The sequence below is a fragment of the Macaca nemestrina genome, chromosome 10 (assembly GCF_043159975.1).
Source record: "Macaca nemestrina isolate mMacNem1 chromosome 10, mMacNem.hap1, whole genome shotgun sequence".
NCBI lineage: Eukaryota > Metazoa > Chordata > Mammalia > Primates > Cercopithecidae > Macaca > Macaca nemestrina.
Window position 1 is genome coordinate 118,078,806 of NC_092134.1, and position 21,252 is coordinate 118,100,057.

The 21,252-nt window shown below is 33.3% G+C and overlaps 1 protein-coding gene across 29 annotated transcripts in view; it reads left to right on the forward strand.

Annotated features, from left to right (window-relative positions):
• Window positions 1–21,252, forward strand: part of LOC105492120 (SRY-box transcription factor 5) — a 1,036,234-nt gene that overhangs the window by 625,410 nt on the left and 389,572 nt on the right. The window lies entirely within an intron of this gene.

A 21,252-nucleotide genomic window follows, 5' to 3' on the forward strand; every position in this document is an offset into this window, starting at 1 on the left:
TAGCTAGATGTTAAGATCTCAAGTTCTAGTTCTTCTTTAAAAACTGAGATCTCTTTGACTCTTAATGTATGCATCTGTAAAATTAGAAGATAGGATGGATAATTTCTAAAATCAGTTAACTCTAAAATTTCATTACTTTGAACTACATTTGCAGTGTCCCCAGCTCCTAACTCTAGTGGTCAGAATTCTTTGCATGTATGTAGCTATTTGGAGATTATCTCTATAGCCAGCCTTTACATGTAGAATCACTTCAGTTTACCTGTCAATTAGGTATCATTACACAGGAACAAGCAACCATAGTGTCTTAGGAGTTTTTAATCTAAATACCATGTGTAATTCTTATTTAGGATTAAGTGCCCAAGTTTGCTCTGAGCTATTTGAAGTGTTTCAAAAGATAAGATTCACATTCTATGATCCTGAAACTCTCAGGCATCAGATCACCATTCTGAACAATTACAAATATTGTAAAAGATAAATTTATATGGTTAAATGAACAAGACACTATGGGGAAATATGAAAAGCCTAAGAGTGGCACTTTAGGTAAGGGATCTAAAGGTCTGTTTATAGGGATAAAAGAAAAGAAAAAATATGAAGATTCCTCAGGAGAGCATTAGTACAGCACAGGGGCTATGGACAGTATATGTCCTTATATGAATAATTAAAACATTGAGCTGGAAAGTAGCAAGATCAACTAATATTACACACATGTAGTCCAAAGAAAAATGTTGAGTGTTTCTCAAAATAAATAACTATTAGCATTACCAGGCCAGCCAATTTGATATGCATTATACTATACTTGCTAGTTGGCAGTTTCAAGAAATTTTAAACTCTACAAAGCAAGGGAGTAGAGCAAAGAGCAATGAAGTATGCATTTAAAAAGCTATATCGAGCAGACAAGCTTCATATATTGTTAATATATTTGTCAGGTCGCATGCTGTTTTTTTTGTTTGGTTTTGTTTTTTTAATGCACTGTTGGAAAAACAGTGTAGTTATATCATCAGGAACATACATATCTAAGGTTCTTCCGCATTAGCTCTACTTAGAAAATATGTCTGTGGTATCATGAAATCTTTGTACAAATTAGTTTATATTTAATAGATTCATGTATTTGAGATAACAGGAATCTGCTATGTTAAAATTATTTTTTTTTACAGAATAATTATGATGTAGATTTTTTTATTTGGTTCCTGCCACTTTTATTTAGGCACAAAGAATGGGTATTATTCTCTTGTTCTCCTTCTATAGATATAAATGTTGAAAAAAGAAAGAAAGAAGGAAAATAACCTCACTGAACCAGCACTACATTTAGAACTAGGACCAAAGAGAAATGTGCAAATATCCTACTGTTAAACCAGAAAGAAAATCTGGAAATCATCCAGTTGGGCAACTTACTGCTAATATATTTTATAATCCAGCATTTAGTTATATACAAAGTTGGCATATGTTCCTACAGTTTCTAAATCAAGAATTAAAACTTTGTGATGTATAAGTCACTTACATCGTTTGGGTTTCAGCCATGCATCTATGAATGGACTTAAAAATAAGTATAAAATTATTTATCCCCCAATGCAAATGAGCCAGCTTAAACTTATAAAAATTTATAAAAATATTTGGATATGTCTGAATGCAAGCCACTGCATTCAGATTTTTAAAACTAAGTTTAATTTTTGGCAAATGTAAAATGATCAGCACTTTAATAAAAATAATTTTTTGTTTGATAACATACTAGTCAGATATCTGCAAATTATTTCAGCATATAAAATAATACATGTAAGAAATTGGTTAACTTATATTTTAGTTTTGTAGTTAATATAATTGTTTTAAATGTACTTACGATTATTGATCCCAGGTAACGTGTACTTAAATAGCAGCAATGCAACTATAGTTTCCTCTAACTGCTTAGTGCTAATAATTAAATATTCCAAAAACACATCTCTTATCACTTTATATATAGGACATCTGATGCACTAATAGTTATTTTTGCAAGTATCAGTATATTAAGTATTTGAGTAATGAATTTGCTGATTTAACATATTCCTATGCTTTAAGCTGCACAAATTAAAGTTCACTTATTTTTGCATAATCATGAGAATGAATCATTTCATAGAATAAATGATTGAACAACTAAAAACAGTGATTTTTCTGTTAATCTAAGAAGGTCACACACATACTATTGCTTTTTAAAGTATTATTTGTACAAACATTTTGAAAACTAGAAAACATTAAATAACTTAAAGTCACAATTATGTATACAAATCCAGTGCATTATAGATTTTCATAGTAAAAGCAACATAAGAGGTTTTGCATTGGCTACATATTCTTTGGACTGTAAGTTAAGCTTGAAGAAATACATAGATTTCTTTTTACGGGGAACTCTATAGCAAGCAAACCAAATCACCTAAGAAACAGAACCCTTATTTTTGATAAAAAATTGTTTTCACAGATATAATCTGTTGAAAGCCAGAAGCCATCCAAAGTGCTGATACCAATTTAAGAAGATGATCTTTTGCCTTAATTATACATCTGGGAAATATTAGCTGAACATTTTGTGGAGAACAGTGAATACCTTAGTTGCCAGTTGTCTAAAATGCTGCTAATGATCGACATAGTGCCAGTGTTTTGATGGCTAAAACCTAGGCTGAATATGAATACAAAGAACACAGTTGGGGAAAAAAAAGCGCACATTTTATACAAAACAGATTTCAACCATCTGCTTGGCACTTAAGTTGTGACTATAGGCAATATATGAAAGAGGCCACTGTCCACGTTAAGAATGGTATTACTTTTATTGGTACCTTAGAAAAACCATAGGGGTTTGAATGCATGTGTAACCAATGATTTTCTTCAGTTAAATAATGCAAACAAGGGCCTCAGCCAAAATTTTGTTCCCCCCATAATCTCTTCTATGTCAGTCTTCTTATCCTGGCAAAATCGGTTTCACTAATAAAATCGGTATAGTGCTGTACCTCAGGATATTAAATAATACCAGACAACACTAAGCAAGTGGCCCTTAGGATGAGAACCCCAGATGGTTATGAGAGAAAGTACTGTTTGCTTTAGGAATAGGTTATATTCCTGAGTCTGTTGCCTGAATACTATGGTGCATGTCAAATTAGCATGGAAGTTAATGGTCCAGAAGCACTTCTAAATTTAATGCTTTCCCATTTGTTCTGAATTTATAGTATTAAATCAGAGCAGTACTGTTTCATCACTAGTTCAGTAAAGGAAAATCATGCCATGGGTAGGAAATTATAGGCAAAATCTAATTGTTTGACCCATTTCATTTACCTAAAGGTGAGGGAGAAATCCCAAAATGCTCAATAGAAGAGTATTGGTAAATATCATACATTAGATGCTTTTATATTTGTAGACCAGTTGACAAGAGCTGTTATAGACTGTTCCTTAGCATTATAGTAGGCAAAACATAAATTTTTGACTAAGTAATGATTTGACCTTGTATTATCTTTAGCTGAGATATATTTTGTATTTTTAAACATTAGGAAAATCAAGCTATTAGAATGTGTTAGCTTATTGATTTGTCGAGGTTGTATATGTAGGTTGTATGAATTGATAAATACATATTGAGACCTTCTTAGCTCTTGATGAACAGTATGTGATTTAGGAAAGCATAAAGAAATGCTCTCAGAGTCCCTCTCTATTTGTGCTCCTTTCCAATATGGTGACCACTACCTACGTATCATTATTAAGCATTCGTAATGTGACTAATCTGAGCCAAAACGTCCTGTAAATATAAAATACGCACTGGCTTTCAAAGACATAGGTTGAAAGAAAGAATGTAAAATATCTTACTAAGTTATAAAGTGTTGATTATATGTTGAAATGACATTAGGATATATTGGCACAAATAAAATATATATTAAAATTATTTTCACCTCTTTTTAAAAGCTTTTTAAATATGACTACTAGAAAATTTAAAACTACACGCGTGCCTCTTATTTGTGGCTCTCATATTTCTATTGGATGATGCTACTTTATACCTTCCTGTGACTGGAGGGAAATCAAAACTTCTATCTTTATCTGGATTCTAGTGGTTCGTAGCTCAGTAGGGTAGCAATCAGTTAGAAAGACCTAGGGGTTTATTAACTGTCTTTATTCTTAGCTTTCTTCTAGAAGGTGGAATTGTATTACTTTTTTAAAAGCTACAGTAATTAGCACTCACATTCATAGATGTATTATTTACCTCATGAATACTGTCACTTTCTTCAAACTTCCATGGAGTTACAATAGAAAGGAAGATGTTTGCCTAAGAATTATATAAATTATTTTAGAGATTATATGTTTGAAATGGGGAATTAGATTTACTGTTTTGAAATGCCACTATGTGTATCTTTAATTTTACAATTGAGTTTTAAAGAAGTTTGTGGAGGGGTAGGAATACCTTCAGCTTTTGTATCCCAGCTGATACTACACACAGTTTCTTAAATTGACCCACAAGATGTGATCCAAACTTTCTCTATACATATGGAGATACACTTATAGAGATAGATATAAAGATAGAGCTAACATTCAGTATGTACTTATTATGTGCCAGACTCTGTTATAAATTGCTTTAGATGCATTATTTCACTCTAGCCTCACAACAATCTTATTTTTTACCTCATTTCACAAATGAAGAAAATGAAACAGAGTTGCCTAATTTCTAGGTAATAAGTGGAAGAGCTGAGATACAAACTCAGACATTCAAACTCTAATTATCACTCTTAACCATCACATTATAGTATTGATCTAGAAAGTAATGTACTTCCATAACTTTATAATCTGTTATTTATTTTAGTGGCAGATATTTCTTTCTTTATTCAACAACTACATTTTAAATTCCTGCTATGCCAGGTGTTATATTAAATGCTGAATAAATGTTGAAAATGTAGACAATATAAATGACATAAAATAATTGTGATATAAACTTCTAATTTTTTTCTGAATGAATTAACTCATTCATTGCACAAGGTGGTATGCTGGGTAGTGGATATCCAGGCATGTGTACACTTATGTAAAGGGTTTCTTGGTAATGGCTAATTGGGACTGTTTTTGAGAGATACTGACTTCTGGTGCACATTATAGATGGATACTTCTTAACTAGGAGAAGTGTAACTATTTAGTATTTCTCAAATATCCGTTTCTCAAGTCCTTTGTAATAAGCCACCTATTGAAATGATATCTTTACAGAGAGGCAGTATTTTTGCTTTAAAAATTTATCTGATTTGTATTTGATAGCTCATTAGGCAGAAAGCCTCTTTACAGTATAGTAATTCTTAAGTGTGTCAGTGTTTACATCTCATGTGGGGATATTGATTTAGAAAAGTTTATGATGAATTGGTAAATAAGGGTATAATTAATATGATATTAATTCTTTAATTCGTAGCCATGATGAACTAATTTTATTTGGGTAGCAGGAAGAGTGTGGTAATTTTGAGTAGAAAACTCAATTAGGTATGATAAAATAATGTGACTGATAATATGATTGCAGTTTTATGGTAACAATAAGGTATTGGGGAATGGAAATGAACCTCATGTTTTTCAGCCACTGGATTTTTCAGTTTTACTGATGGATGAATATACGTTAATGTAGACTTGATCCGTGGATCTTTGTTTTAAGTCTTAATCTTTTAAGTGTTCCACATGTAGATATGTCCAAGGCTTCTGTTGCTTTTTTTGATTTCTTGATACCTTAGTAAGGAGAAGCCATCTAATTTTGTAGTTGCAAGTGTGCTTTGGAGTCAGACTGCTTACATTTATTTTATAGCCTCATTATTGATTAGTTCTGTGACCTTTGCGATTTACATAAACTCTGCATGCCTTAATTCTTTAATCTGTGAAATGGAGATTATAATGATTCCCATATTATAGGTCATCTTACTGTTTTAATAGGAAATCATTTATAACTTAGCATGTTTAGGAAATGTATGTTATGATTATTCTTTAACAGATGTTAATCATGTAGAAAGAGAAAGAGTTCTAAGAATACTCCATATAATATGGTAGGTAACATTGAACTACCTATGGACATATAAATATCAAGTACTAGTAAATTATGCTGAATATTATATGTTGTATAAACCGGTGGTTTATATAGGATTTATCAGAACTATGGCTGCTTAAGAGGTTGAAAAAATATTTAAAATAAAATATTCATGTTGTCTAATCATTTATATTTTATATATTAGACATATATTATAAATATATAATTATTTACATCATGTATGTGTATGTGTACATATATACACATAATCATGTGATATACATATGCATATGTATAATATATAAATTGATTTTTGACATGAATATTTTATATGTATGTATGTGTATATATAAAGTGAAATGGGGGAAGAGAATTTCTAAGACTGAAACCTTAGCTGGGAATAATTCTGAGTTACCTGACTCATAATGAGGTTTATGCTTGTTGTTTTCTAATGGAAAGAAGCTCACTATTGTATCAGTAATCACAATTGTTTTAGGAGCCCTGATATCTGAGGGAATAATTTATTTTATGAATCCTTAAAATGTCTTCAACAGAAGTATTACAGAAAATTCAGAGGCATTGTTCACATTGCCATTTTTAGTAGAGACCAGATAAGAAAAAGAATATTGAATGATAACTAACTTAGTGGAAGAAGGCATTTCTATAAGTAGCTAAACTAATGTTTGCCAGGTATGTAGATTTCTTGGTGAAAGGATACAGGCAGAGATCTAAGAAAAGGCTAACAAGTCCTTTAAACTATCTCCTTTAAATAACAGTTGTTACATCCAGGCTGTTGCTAAGAGATGAGGAACAATCAGTTCTTGACTGAGTTGTATTCTTGCTGAGATTGAGGGCACTCCCACCTCTGTCCTTAAATTTGCTCTGGGTTTAAGAGTATATAGAGACAAAGCAAGAATTTTCCTCAGGAAGCACTTTTGGATCTGCTCAAGTACCTGAAGAGCATCCCAGTGAGACCCTAGAATTCGGTATAGTAAACATAGCACAAGTTGTCTGCATTTAAGGCATGAAAACTTTATATTTATTGTTCTGATCCATTGCCATTTCTGCAGATTTTGAGCAATACTGCATCTCACTGGGCCCTCCAGGTTGACTTAATTTTGAAAGTCATCCTAAAAATTAAATTAGAAGATAAGGCAACTTTACATGCTTTCTCATGATTTATTTGCACATTTAGAATGCTGTAGACATAGAAATGTTTCCATTTTGATTTATTCATTTAAAAATATTTATTGATCACTTACTTTGTGAATACCAGTAGGTCCCCCTTATCTGCAAGGCAAGAGACATGCTCTAAAACCCCCAGTGGATGCCTGAAACCATGGATAGTACCAAACTCTGTACAGTATATGTTATGTTTTTTCCATCCGATAATTGAGGCAGGATGCATAGCGTGGATAAACTGGACAAAGAGATGATTCAGGTCCAGGATTAACTGGAGCAGGATGGCTTGAGATTTCATCTTGCTTCTCAGAACAGCACACAATTAAAAACATATGAATTCTGTATTTCTGGAACTTTCCATTCAACATTTTCAGACTTCGGTTGACTGTAGGTAAATGAAACTTCATAAAGCAAAACTATGTAAAAGGGGGTCTACTACAAGTTATCTGGCAGGAGAAAAGTACACGTCAATGTGAATGAAAGCAGTGGGGATGGCTACTGCAGGAAAGAGTAGGGAATAAAAAGGACATTTTATAGTTTATCATTTTAGCAACATGAGAATATTATTTTAAAATACTGCTCTTTTCCACTTGCAAACTAACACATCTTCAAAACTAATGGTTTTGTCTGTGGCATAATTATTCTAGAACTTCAGTTTATGACAATGATTAGGTACTTATAGATCATGATGGTAAATCTAAGCGATCAACCGAGAAGATTTTTGATTTTACATTTGCTATAACTGAAAACACTATGGTCCCCTAAAAAATATTCATTTAATCAGATCCAGAAACCTTTTCATTTTTCCCTTTTTTTATTTCAAAAAAGTCAAATGTACTGAAAAGTTGAAATAATAGCACAGTGAGCATCTCTATACTTTTTACTATTAACTTTGCCCCCTTCACTTTCTATTTCTTTCTTTTCTGATTCACTTGAAAGTAAGTTGAGGCTAACATTCCTAAGAACTAGGTCATTCTCTTATCTAATCACAATAATACTAGCAAATCCAAGAAAGTTAACATTAATAAAGTAATAACATTTGACATACAGTTCATATTCACATTTTCTAACTGTCCCAGTAATGCTTTTTATGGCTTTTTAAAAAGTTAAAATCAAGGATCCAGTCAAGCATCAAATATTGCATTTAGTTTCTAGCTAAATTGTAAATAGCACCCTGCCATCTCTTTGCCTTGACATTGACATTGACATTTTTGAAGAGTACAGGCCACTTGCTTCATGTAATGTCTCACGATCTGGATTTGATTTTATTCTCATGATTAGATTCAGATTAGATATAGGGCTTTTAAGACAGGTATTGGACCATCATTCTTTTTTATACCACTTAAGATTGTAATTAGATGTGTCAGAAGTAAGTACCTACCAAGTTCAGATTTTGGTGTACCAGGTTCATGGAAACTTTTTTTTTTTTTTTTTTTTTTGGCTTAGATTTTTAAGAAATCTAATCTGTTCTGAGAAAGCTATCTGAGCTATGGTGATTTGTCCTGCATAGAGCTTAACTGACCCTTGTTGAGGAAATAGGGCTTCCTTAGTTCAAGAAACCATCACCACATAGTCATGATGTCTACCCTGAAGATAGCCATGAATATCATTTTTTGCAGGTAATCTAAAAATATTGATTGCAAAGTCTGTGTAATAACATGACATTGTATAAGTGTATTTTGTTAGAGTTCATACTTAGAACTACAACATTTGTTCTTTATGAAAAAATGCTAGATGCCACTTACCTCAGTCAAAACAGATTCAACTCATTTCCTCATTTGTCATTCACTGTTCACAAATTGAAAATCAGAAATAATCTTGTTTAAAGTTTCAAAACATTTACTAAATTTCGAAAGAAATTAGAAGCAAGTACAGGCTATTCTCTTTTAACTCTACTATTCTGCTATTAAAGAAATGTATTTCAAGATCAATGGAGTGATATTTTTGTTACCAAAGTTTCCTAGTTCTCTGTTCTAACTACTTTATACCATGCCTCTCTATTCAGACAGATTTATCAATTGGAAAATTGCCCCACTTTAGAGGTAATGTACAGCACAGACTTTAGAGTCAGACGCCTGTATTCAGATCTTGACTGTACATTTCACTGGCTGTGTGATATGAAGCTAGTTATGTAACCTTTCTGAATTCCATCTTCCTCATATGTAAGATGGTTTTTTTGTTGTAAATAATTGCATGTATGTAAACTGTTTAAAATTGGACCAAGCATATAGTAAGCACTAAATAAATAGTAGCTATTAATATTGTTGATGAATTGTCAATATTTGCGATAACTCATAGGGATTCCTGAATAGCACTTGGACATTAGAACAGATTTTTAAAGCAGTAGTAAAATATTTGTGCGTTCTTTCATGAAATATTTATTGAATATTTTGTATATGCTAGACACTGCTAGTTTCTAGAGATTTAAAAATGAATAAGAAATACATAGCTTTTGGAGATCGCGCCACTCCAGCCTGGGCGACAAAGCAAGGCTCTGTCTCAAAAAAAAAAAAAAAAAAAAAAAGAGAGAAAGAAATATGTGGCTTTTGTCCTCGTAAAGCTTATAGTTTGGTGGGAGAGACATATTAAGCAAGCAATTGCAATAAAGGAAAATGTGAGTGGGGAAGTAAGTTCAAGTGTTATGGTAGAACACAAGGAGTCCTAATCCTGTTCTGTCTGTTAGAGAGGGTCTTTCTGGGGAGGAGGTGCGAACCGAAAGTGAAGAATGGTAAATTTTCCAGACCTAGACAGTCGTATGGGCCAAGAGTGTGGGCTGTAGAGTACAATCCTCCATAGTTTATGAGTCTGGTTCTACCATATGCAAAATGAGTTTCCTTGGGTAAATTCTTTAACTTCCCTGGGCCTTCCTCAGTTTACTCATTTGTGAAGAGGAGATAATAATAGTACCTACTTCACAGGGTTGTTTTGAGAATTAAAAGAGATGATTAACAACAACTAAGAACTGTCCTTTTGACATTTTGAGTACCCAATAAATGTTGACTATATTACCAGAGGGTTCAGCATGTACTAAGCCCTGGTAACACCAATAAATCACTTGAAGGACCTAAAACACCTTAATTTATTCCTTAGATATAACTGTACCGTGGTTCTATGTTGCAAATTCCTTCAACTTTCATCCTCCTGCCCCTATAAATATATACAGAGCTTTCTTTTGTAGGTTTACCTGAGTCTGATCTTCAAAACACAAGTCTGAATATCAAACTGAGCATATTTATATTTTTTCTTGGTGTATTAAAAAAATGGCATTTTGTGAGAGCAAAAAATAACCTAGCCAAATTGCTACATTCAGGTAAATTTTAAGTGTGTTTGAATAAATTAAAAAAGAAGCATTCTACCAATGTTCTTGGAAAGTTTATGGAACAAAGTCTGCTTTACCAATGTGAACAACTTAGCCATTTTCTCTGCACGTTGCCCTCCTCCCCACATGACACAGCAATGCAGTTACATTTATTGGTTGTTTACTTTTAATACCCTTCATTCCACTAAGGTTTGTGAGGGGTGAGAAAGGGAGCTCCAGAATGCATAGTTTGAACTGAAAAGAGATGTTGTGTGGTCAGAATGAGGATGAGTAGAGAAATTGTAGGGAAGATTTAGTTTTGAACAGCCTGTTGATTGTCCTCTTTTATTAAATGGAGATGCTAAAGAATGATTTGATTTGATTAAACTGTTGTTATTATCCTCTTCATTGATGGACTCTGATAAACTTCAATGCTGTTTTTGAACTGCGAAATTTCTAAATATAACATTTCTGTTGGTTCAATGCAAGCTATCATGTTAGGTTATGTCTTGAAAAGTAATAGTTCTAAAAATTGTTTGCAAAGGTATTAAATATCAGGTGGAAACACTTATTTTTTAAAAAAATTAAGAATTGTACAAGTGTAGATTATATTGATGTATGCTATTTAATCTCCTTTTGTGATCTTAATTATGACAAGTTGGATTTTGTTAGAAAGGTTGTAGTTTTTTTCTTTCTTTCACAGTGGGATTAAATAATTTTAACAGCTAAAAGGTTCATTTTCACTTTTCTATATTGGATACTTATTGTCAAATGCTCAGATAAATGCTAGCCCCATGATGTGTGAACTTTGACTCATACTTAGAAGACCCCTGAATTTAATTGGCTATCTGATATTCAGCTCACAGCGCAGAATGTTTTTATTAAGGAAAAAAATGAGGGTGGGAGATAATGAAGCAACATTATCCTTTTTAACAGTTTCCTAACTGACGGTTTTGCTTTTAAAATTCTCTTTCATTTATATCATTGTTCAATACATAACTTTGTTTCTACAATGTAACATACTTTAAGAGTTTATATTAGTTTGTCTGTTTTACAGACTTTAATGTGAGAATAATCCGTATTTGGAAGGAAATGGGTTGTTGTTGTTTAAGGAATTGCTCTTTGTGAGATAATTCAAAGTCCCTTCTGATTGTTCCACTTTTAATTTATCCATATGTCTGTAATACTGCCATGGTTTTAATGTTAAGCTTTTCTGTGTTTTTGTTTCATAGAAGGCATATTTTTTTAAAAACTACCAGAAGAGTCATTTAATTTATTATAATTTTCTTTCAGATATTATTTTAGTAATTATATTTACTTGCAATAATTTAGCAACAGCTAATTAATAATGAATTGACAGTTTAAACATAGTAGTGGATAATAAAAATTAAACGCCCATAAAATAAGCAATTTTCTTTTAGGTTCTTAAGTTTCATACATTGAATGTCAGTTTCTTGGGCTTTAATATTAAAGAGTTCTATTTCAGTTAAAGTGTAACTTATCAATTCCCATAAAATTCCTTGGCCACACCTGAGTACTGAGCAACATTAAGGACAGAGAGGAAAATCTGTATTTCTGCTTCAAAAGGGCCCTCTGCTAATGGATGTTGAATCTCTGAGATCCTGGTTTTCTTGGCTGCTTGGATTTACTGCAGGTCCTATGTTTTTCCTGGTACCTGGTCCTACTTGGATTTTTTAGCTTTTCACCTGTATTTTCTCTGGGCTAATCTGGCTTCCCTTCAGGCTTTGTTACCTTATTTCTCCAGGGAGCTGTGCTGTACTCCACTGTCCTTCCTCATTTGCCCAATAGATTTTCATCGGGGAGCTCCATGACTGTTAGTTGCCCTGGTTCCATCCTCTCTAGTTGCTCCTTCATGCTCTTATTACTTGAGAGTGCATTTCATAGCCATCTAATGGCTACTAAATCTTCTGGGTTCTGGAAAATGTAATGCTTTTCTGGAGACAAATAAATTTCAAGGTGAGCTTATTTGTGACTTTTTGAGGATCTCTGTGTTGTGTGGAACATGATATTAGCACACTGAAAGGTATAAACAGAGTTTGGTCTTACTCGTGATCATCAAAGTGTAAGGCATTTACAGCAGACCTACCAACAGTTCTTGAAGACAAAGTGCAATCAAGCAGAAGTACTATCTTACATATTTGTTAAAGATGGATTTTAGCATTGTAGGTTCATTTTTAGAAAAAAAAAAGAAATGATGTTATAGATGGTATAACTTGTCCTTAAACTATGATGGAGAGATTTTAGGCTTTATATAGTGTGTGAGGTAAACAGGAAAATTAAAATAACTATTGGTCATGATCATCATTATTTTAACAAGATGAAGGATTTTCCACTAATTATGGAAAATATAGTGTCTCAGATCTTAGGTCCTGTAGCCCTACTTATTTGTATTTCCATGTGTATGTGTGTATATAAAGCGAGAATGAAAGAGAGGGAGATAAAAAGGAGAGAGAGAAGGAAAAAGAGGTGTTAACTTGGAGAGAAATAGAGAGAGTGATGAAAAATGAGGAGTGGCTTTAGTAAAATGCTATGAATTCTTCACAGAAGTGATACACTTCCAGTGGAAAGGATAGCCCTTCTTTCTCCCATAAGTAGAAGTTATTAAAGAACCAAGAGCCTCCCCCAGAATGGTTATGTAGTTTATTTTAGGTGAATTTGAATAATTGCTGTAATAGTTAAAGGCAGTCAAGAACTTTGCTAATTTATAAGAATGTTTTATAAAGTTGATTCATAAAATCCAGACTATAATCCTTTTGGAAAAAAAAACAAAAAACAAAAAACAAAAAACAAGGAATGTCCAGTTTTTAAAATGAGGATCTCTAATAGTGGTTGTTCTAATTTTCAAAATTTGTATTAGCAGATCATCTTTTTCATTTTTTAGTAGTAAACATGACAGATAAGAATTGTGAGGTCCTTTCTGGCATGCAACAAAAAGTTCCTTATCCTATTACCTAATGCAGATGGATTTTAAGTCCTCTGGAATAGGCTGCTTCTTAGTATTGCACTCTCTCCTAAAGTTGATAAACCTTGCAATCTAAGTGTTTTGAGAATTGTGCTTCTCAAAGGCATTTTCCCTGTAGATCATTATGACTTGACAAGCATATCTCACAGACAACCTTAGCCATATACTATTTGTTTGACATTATTAAAAAACACTCAAATCTGTCATCACAATTATGCTTTTTTTGTAGGACAAAAATGTGTCATTTCTTTAAAACGAAGAAGTGAAGTGCTCTCAGGGAAAAAAAAAAACACATACAATTTTGAATATACTAAACATAATCCATAAGTTCAGGTAAAGCATAGGATTTTGAATATATTAAACATAATCCATAAGTTCAGGTGTCCTTACAGGAACATTGATTAAAAATATACTAAACCGGTGAATTAGTAATATTTTGTGTCTTTGTAATACTTACTCTCCCCATGTAGATGATTTCTTGCCTGAAAAGCACAGATTACCTATTTTCTTCCCTCCTACTATATATATTACAGACTCTGAGAAGTCCTACAGTAAAGAAAAAGAAAGAAAACTTGTTTCATGTAGCTTACCCCTAATTTATTTGGTGAGAGAAATTGTCTTCTTACAGTGCATCTTCTTAGGAGATGTACCACTGAATACAAAATTGAAAATACCTATTTAAAAAGATTCTAAAAATGTGAGGAGTACAACTACAGGTTCAACTAATTTCAATAAAAAGTATTATGGTAAATAAATATGAGCTAGTTAGCAATTAAAATATCAAGCCATTCCAGTGTCCTGGAACTATCAAATTGATGAAGGATAACTCCAGCATGTTACTTCCCTTACTGAGTCTGTTCTCACAGCAGCCTGCAGGGCTGATACTCAGTTGCTATAACCAGTATGGTTACATTGGTTATTGATAGCCAACATTTATTCTAATTGGTTGGTGCCACGTTATACTCTTTTGTGAGATATTTTATTTATCATTTTTAATTACACTAAAGGTGACTGTAAGGGTTAAGTGAAATATTATTCATAACGTCAGAGCAACATATACGGGCATAACTTTTATCAGTTTGTTTCTAAGATCAGTTTATTTATAGGAAAACTGGGATAAACAAATACGATTTATATCACTTCCCCAAAAATGTGATTGTATCTTGAACAGATTTCCTTTGCTAAAATCATTTATGGCATAGAATATTCAGCCTCAAACCATATAATGTGGTTATGGACCTCTTCAATATAATTTTAAAACAACCTTGTAATAACTTTCCTACATACAGATTACTAGTCACCATTTACATTTACTGTTCATCTTCATATTTAACTTGACCTTGTGATGGAGTTTTCAAAGGAAAATACTTTTTCTGGCACCTATCACTAAATTGCCAATTATATTCTGAAATTGCCTGTGAAGTTTTTCTTGTTATATAAGACAGGAGTATTACAGAAGATGATGTCAGAGACCAGCTATGAACCACTTTCCTATAAATTGGATATTAGTGACATATTAAAAAATCACATTGATGTACCTCTTGCCCTCTACTAAAAATTAACATTAACTCGATTCAGTAAATTATTCGAATATAACACACAGAGAATTATCAAGACATACTGTGCATTTTTGATTTGTGAGAGAAATTCCATTGAATTCTACCTATAATAGAGAGGCAAAGCATTGTACTGATGAATGAGGTCATAATTGTCATTTGTGGCTGCATTATGAAAATATTATATTGCTAGGAGAATTATAAAATCTCACACCTATGGTAATATATTTGTGATAATTCATTGGCATGATACATGAACAATATACCATGGCTTGGGTTTTCTATTAACTTATTTTATGAGCAGGAATGAAAGAAGTTTAAAATTAAAATGATAGGGATTTAACCATGTGAGCTTAGCCAAACTTTTTTCAGTTGAAAATATTGACCTTGTTGAAGTATCAATTATTTGATGACCTGAAGTCAATAGTAATAATTTAAATACCTAAGAAAAACCAAAACAAAGTAACTTGCTGCTATGTCAATTCTGTGAATTCCTGTGATCTAATTTTTTTCAAAATTTCTTCCCTTCAAATTTCACATTTGACTAAATATTCTCTGGGAATGATAACACAAATGGAAGGCTGAGATACTGGTAGCCTGCAAGTTATAGACTTTACAAGTGTAATATTTCTCCGTTGCACCTGATTTAAACCTGCATCATCTTCACTTACAACTAAGGACATTCTGATAGAGAAGAAAACATTATATTAGCATTTCTGGTGCTTTCACCAAAATTGCACTGTAATTTGTTAAATTATATAAGGCCTTTGTAAAATTAGCTTCCCATAATTTTAATCTACCATGTCACCTTGTGTAATTTCTCGATGATAAAGTCTGGTCCCAGGTCTGTAACAAAATGCAGGAAGAATTGCTACAGTAGTAGCTACAGGCTGAGGAAGTAGTGACAACGTAGCCTATCAAGTATGAAAGAAGCAATAATATGATATTCTTTATGCAGCTTAATCTCTGACGTTAAATTCATGTGAGATTTTTGATATTTCCATAACATTCATAAATTTTTAATATCACTTAGGTATTCTAACATACTAAATATTTTATCTTGGTACAATTCTGTAAATATTTGTTGAATGTATACTAAATCCTAAGCCTTTTTTTTTTTTTTTTTTCATCCTAAGCCTTTTAAGGCAACATTTGTGGAAAAGGTTTGACAAAAATTCTCCCTCAATGTTTTTCATTTGAGTGGTAGAAATGCTGATATAAGCATCACAAGACAACTTTATAGAACAACTACGGTAGATACCCATAAAATGTCATTGGAGTCCTAAGAAGTGAAAGATAAATTCAAACTCTGAAGATTAAAGAAGGTTATACAATGGTGGTGGCTTTCAAACTGGTACCTAGAGGTTGTGTAGGCTTTTGGAGCACCCCAGTATAGGGTTGAAAGGACATTTCAGATTTAGCACCAGCATAAATAAAACCACGTAATCATGATCAGCTTTGAACATGGCAAGAATCTCGTGTGACTGAGATACCGGATATAAAACATAAGCTGGGGACAGGCTATGGAAGACCCTAAACTTCAAAACTGGCTGTTAGTTCATAAGCAATAAAAAGTATTGTTCTTTGAGCTTGGGGCGGGGATTGCATTATGGAGTTTATGATAAAGTGTCTTTTGGTCATGGCACTTCTTAATTTAACGACATGTGATAACTCTTGAGTTGCCTGCAGCATCCTCATGGCTCAGTGCTAGGTACATTTTTGACGTTCAATTGATGATTATTAAATAATCAGACCTTAATTTCACCTTCTAGCTGTTTATCCGACTATTTATCTAGCTATTTGTCTACCGATTCCTACTATGCATGCTAGTCTGTAGCTATTGTATATCATTCTATATTTCTTTTAATTATTTGCTTTCGTTATGCCTCTACATATTTATTTATTTATACATATGAATACATATGTATTCATTCATTCATTTATTTTTGAGTGGTATAACTTCATCCTTTAAGAAGCTTCCCTTGGCCAGGCGCGGTGGCTCACGCCTGTAATCCCTGCACTTTGGGAGGCCGAGGCGGGTGGATCACGAGGTCAGGAGATGGAGATCATCCTGACTAACACGGTGAAACCCCGTCTCTACTAAAAATACAAAAAACTAGCCGGGCGTGGTGGCGGGCGCCTGTAGTCCCAGCTACTCGGGAGGCTGAGGCAGGAGAATGGCGTGAACCCGGGAGGCAGAGCTTGCAGTGAGCGAAGATGGCACCACCGCACTCCAGCCTGGGCGACGGAGCAAGACTCTGTCTCAAAAAAAAATAAAAATAAAAATAAAAAATAAAGCTTCCCTCGACTAACTGAGAGTCATGTACTCCCTCTGGCATTTGCACAGAATCTTCTTTCTACCCCTATTTCAGTATATTTACCAGTTGTTTTTCCTCACTAGACTGCAAATCACTAGATTGTGAGTGCGTCAACTAAAATTCATTAATCTTTATTTCCTCATGCCAAGCACAATATCAACACTACAGAAATACTTACTGAATTGGATTGAATTTTCAAACTTCATACAGATTTAATAGCACTTGAACTTATTTTTAACATAGGATATATATGACACATGTTACATATAAATGTAGCTCTAGGATCTCATTTTCTCTGTAATAGTGTCTAAAGACCGGTTTCAACTTCACCTATGCATATAAAGCAAAATATAGTAAATCAGAGAGAAATATTTGTAAGACACAAGTGACCCATGAATGCAGGTGGATTTCCTCTTCTTTTCTGTGTATTTTTCTTGACACAAAACCCTTGGTTTAGTTTGTGGACTGTTAATTGTAAATTTAAAGGAGAAAAATATAAGCACCGTGTATGGGTTGAATTTCAAAAATGATATTTTTTTGAAGTATCACAGTGAAATTCTTATATTCGAAATGATATATTGATAATGGACACATGACATTAGACATTTTGTTCTTTCCTATTATTTTGTTTTTCTTTCTTTCTTTTTATCAAGACTGAACAGGAAGCTGTATTGGCAACCACCACATTTGGTGGGATTCAGAAGGAGGTGTACCAGAAAGGAGTGAAAACAAAGACTGCTTTGGTCTTTTTTTTAAAGGAAGAACACACTAGCTGGTTTATAGTATTATTTCTCCCTGAAAAAAGTGGGAGGCCAGGGGGGAAATTGTCTGGTGTTTCAGCTAGTCCATCTTTTAGCCCTGCAGACTGCAATCATTTTTGTATTCTTTGCCCTTAATGAAATAATTGTTATATGCTGGAAGTTTGTGATTGCCATTTTGGGTAGAATGAGGGAGTTTTACTTTGAAAAAAATAAATTAGTAATGGAGTGGCAGGGAAGAAAAGACAGAACAGCTTTTCTGTTTTCCGGTTTGGATTCTGCTAGTGGCTTTGCTGCCTTGCCTGCAGTGATGGGTTTTGCCAGAACTTAGGGAAAAACAAAGCTAAAATGGCAACATCTCTTAGGAAAATCTGTAAGATTGTAAGAAGGCTGGGTGGTTGTGGGGAGTGTGAGTTAGAGAGCAGATGCCTTTGGTCTGAGTTTCAGTCCTCACAGTCTGTTTGCTTTCTTGCTTTGAAATATTTTTTGTTTCTACCTCCTTGGTTTACAGGGAGCTGGGGAGGCTCGTTTTTGTTGTTGTTTTGAAATGTAAGTTTGCCAACAAGTGAAACAGAAAATAACTGCTGTGACAGACATGTCCCCTAAGACCTTTGCTTCTAAGGGAAACACCTCAGCTTCATGTTTAAAAACAGAGGCCCCAACATTGGAATACCAAATTCTTTTTGTCTGCTGTGCAATATGAAAATGAAAATTGTCCCTTTGGATGTTTTTACTTTTTTTTTTTTTTAACAGGTCGTATCAACTTTGAGGTCTTAGAGCAGTAGTTTCACTGCTGCCATGATTTGCCTTTCATAGGGCATACATTGTGCTAGTGCTGAACAGCTGCTTTAAATTCTACTTAGGAACGGAAATTTGAGGTTTTAAAAATGCTCTTATTTAATCATGATCAGACCTCTTCTGATTGATGCACTGCTCCTGTTGATTATTTTGTACTTCTTTATTAGGCTTCCTTGGCAGCACAGAGGCTATTCTAACTTGGGTTCTCTTGAGAGCATATTAGGCGGATTATGTACCAGTAATTGTTTTAACTATATAGATGCAATAATTATTTTGGATATTTGGACAGTCACTCAACAAATATTTCATATATCAGACACTGTGTTAGCCCAAAGTATATAGAAATGAAGAAAATATCCATGATCTCTGTCTCATAAAGTTTACAGTCTAAATAGTAGCTTTATCTAGCTATCCATTAAAAATTTTATGTACCCTTTTCATAATACTTGTTCTTAGCCATTATCAATATTATTAATAGACCTTGTAAACAGGATACTTTTGTTTTGAATCATGCTATTTTGCGTACATATACAAACCGCTTATTTTGGAGGACCTCAAATTAAGTAACTATGGAAAATTCAGGACTAGGTAAGATTTTTCAGATTTTCTCCACTAACATACTTCTTTTCTCCCACTTATAGACAGTTTTGGCAAGCATATTGCATAAGGAGTAGGTCCATGGATAAAAGCAATGATATTCTTGTTTTCTTTTAGCTCTTCATGAGAAGATTCATGGAAACAATGTCAAGAAGCTTCTACTTCCAATTCATATGTGATCTGCCCAAAAGTTGTGATTCCTATACTCAACTTGGACCTAAATCAAAATGGGAAATAAGATAAAAGAAGCAGAAATGCTAGTAGTCCATGCTGGGGATTTTGTCTTAGAACTAGTCTATTACTAATCTAGAGAATCATCCATCTAGGCTACCACATTTACATAAAGATTGCAATAGGCGGTCTTAAAGTTTGTCTCTTACTTGAAATACACCGAGGGCCATCGCTCAGTGAAATACAAACAATATCTTAGAATTAGAAAATTATACCTCAGGTAAATTAAAATTTTTTAAAAAGGCAAATTATTAACAACATTCTTTTCTATTGCTTTTTGTAGAAAACATTTAGTTGTATTGGGAAATTTCTATTTAGAAGTTTATTAAAACTAACTTTTTTTTTTTTTAGCAGAGATTAGAAAAGGCTTTCAGAAAAAGAGAAAATGCCATAAGTGAATAGACTTTTAGGCAATAGTGCTGATTAAATACATGCTAATGTTTGGCAACAGGGCTGTGGAAGATAGATGAGATATATAACAGAGTCTACTAATCATGTTTACGGGATTTTCTGGGACAATTTTAGTGTCAAATATAATAACAACTCATCCAAATTATCCAAAAGTCTCTCCATTTTGGACTCTATATTTTTCAAACTATCTCACACATTCATAACAGATACAAATATATTTGCCAGAAGATATGCCATTTTTAGGGTTATTTTTGTAAAAGATAGTTTCTGTATGTAGTGCACTTCAGAGAAAATCTCCAATAGAAGCAGTGTAGTGGCTAAAAGCGTAGACTGAGGTGAACGGCTCAGGGTCAACATTCCGCCTTGCTACTGAAGCTGTGGGACTTCAGGCAAATCACTTCACTTCTGATCCCTGGCATCTCCTGACCTCCATTCCTTGGCTTCCTTGGCTATAAAATAGAGATAGGAATAGTACCCACTTGCTTGGCGGTTGTAAAGATTAGATAGGTAGGCAGGTAAATAAGTAGATAGCCAGATACGGAGATATATCTCAGTGTGATATCTTAGTTACTATGTAAGTATTAGCTACATTTTATTACCACATTTAAATGAAAGAACTATGGCTAAAGTGACAACAAATACCAAGATATTATGAGATAGTTCTAATATTGAATGTATCATTACTGTTTAGTTCACATTAAACCAAAGCTCACAAACTGATGTACTGGCTGTGGGTGTTTCTTCTTTTTTCTTCTGATTATACTAACATTAAAAATCTGGACATTCCTCATAAAAATCCAGAGTTTTGGTTTTTCCTCATGATTGTATGAGTTAGCTACATGAAACTACCAATTTCACCTGGGGACTGTGAACCTCAGTGAGGTCACAGGAGCCACTCTAGTTGGGGCACATGCTCAGATTTCTGCAGCTTACCTGTCACTTAAATCCCCCCACCACCCCAAACACACACAGGCACAATGCAGGCATTTACTTAGTCATCTTCATTACTCATTGGTGTTACCTATTAATTACCTTTCAATCTCCGGATTTTTGTGATTTTCTGCAATGTGTCCTGATTTTTAGTGTAATTTTTTTAAATATAATTTTGGCTGCTCGGGGTAAAATGGAAGAATTGGGGGC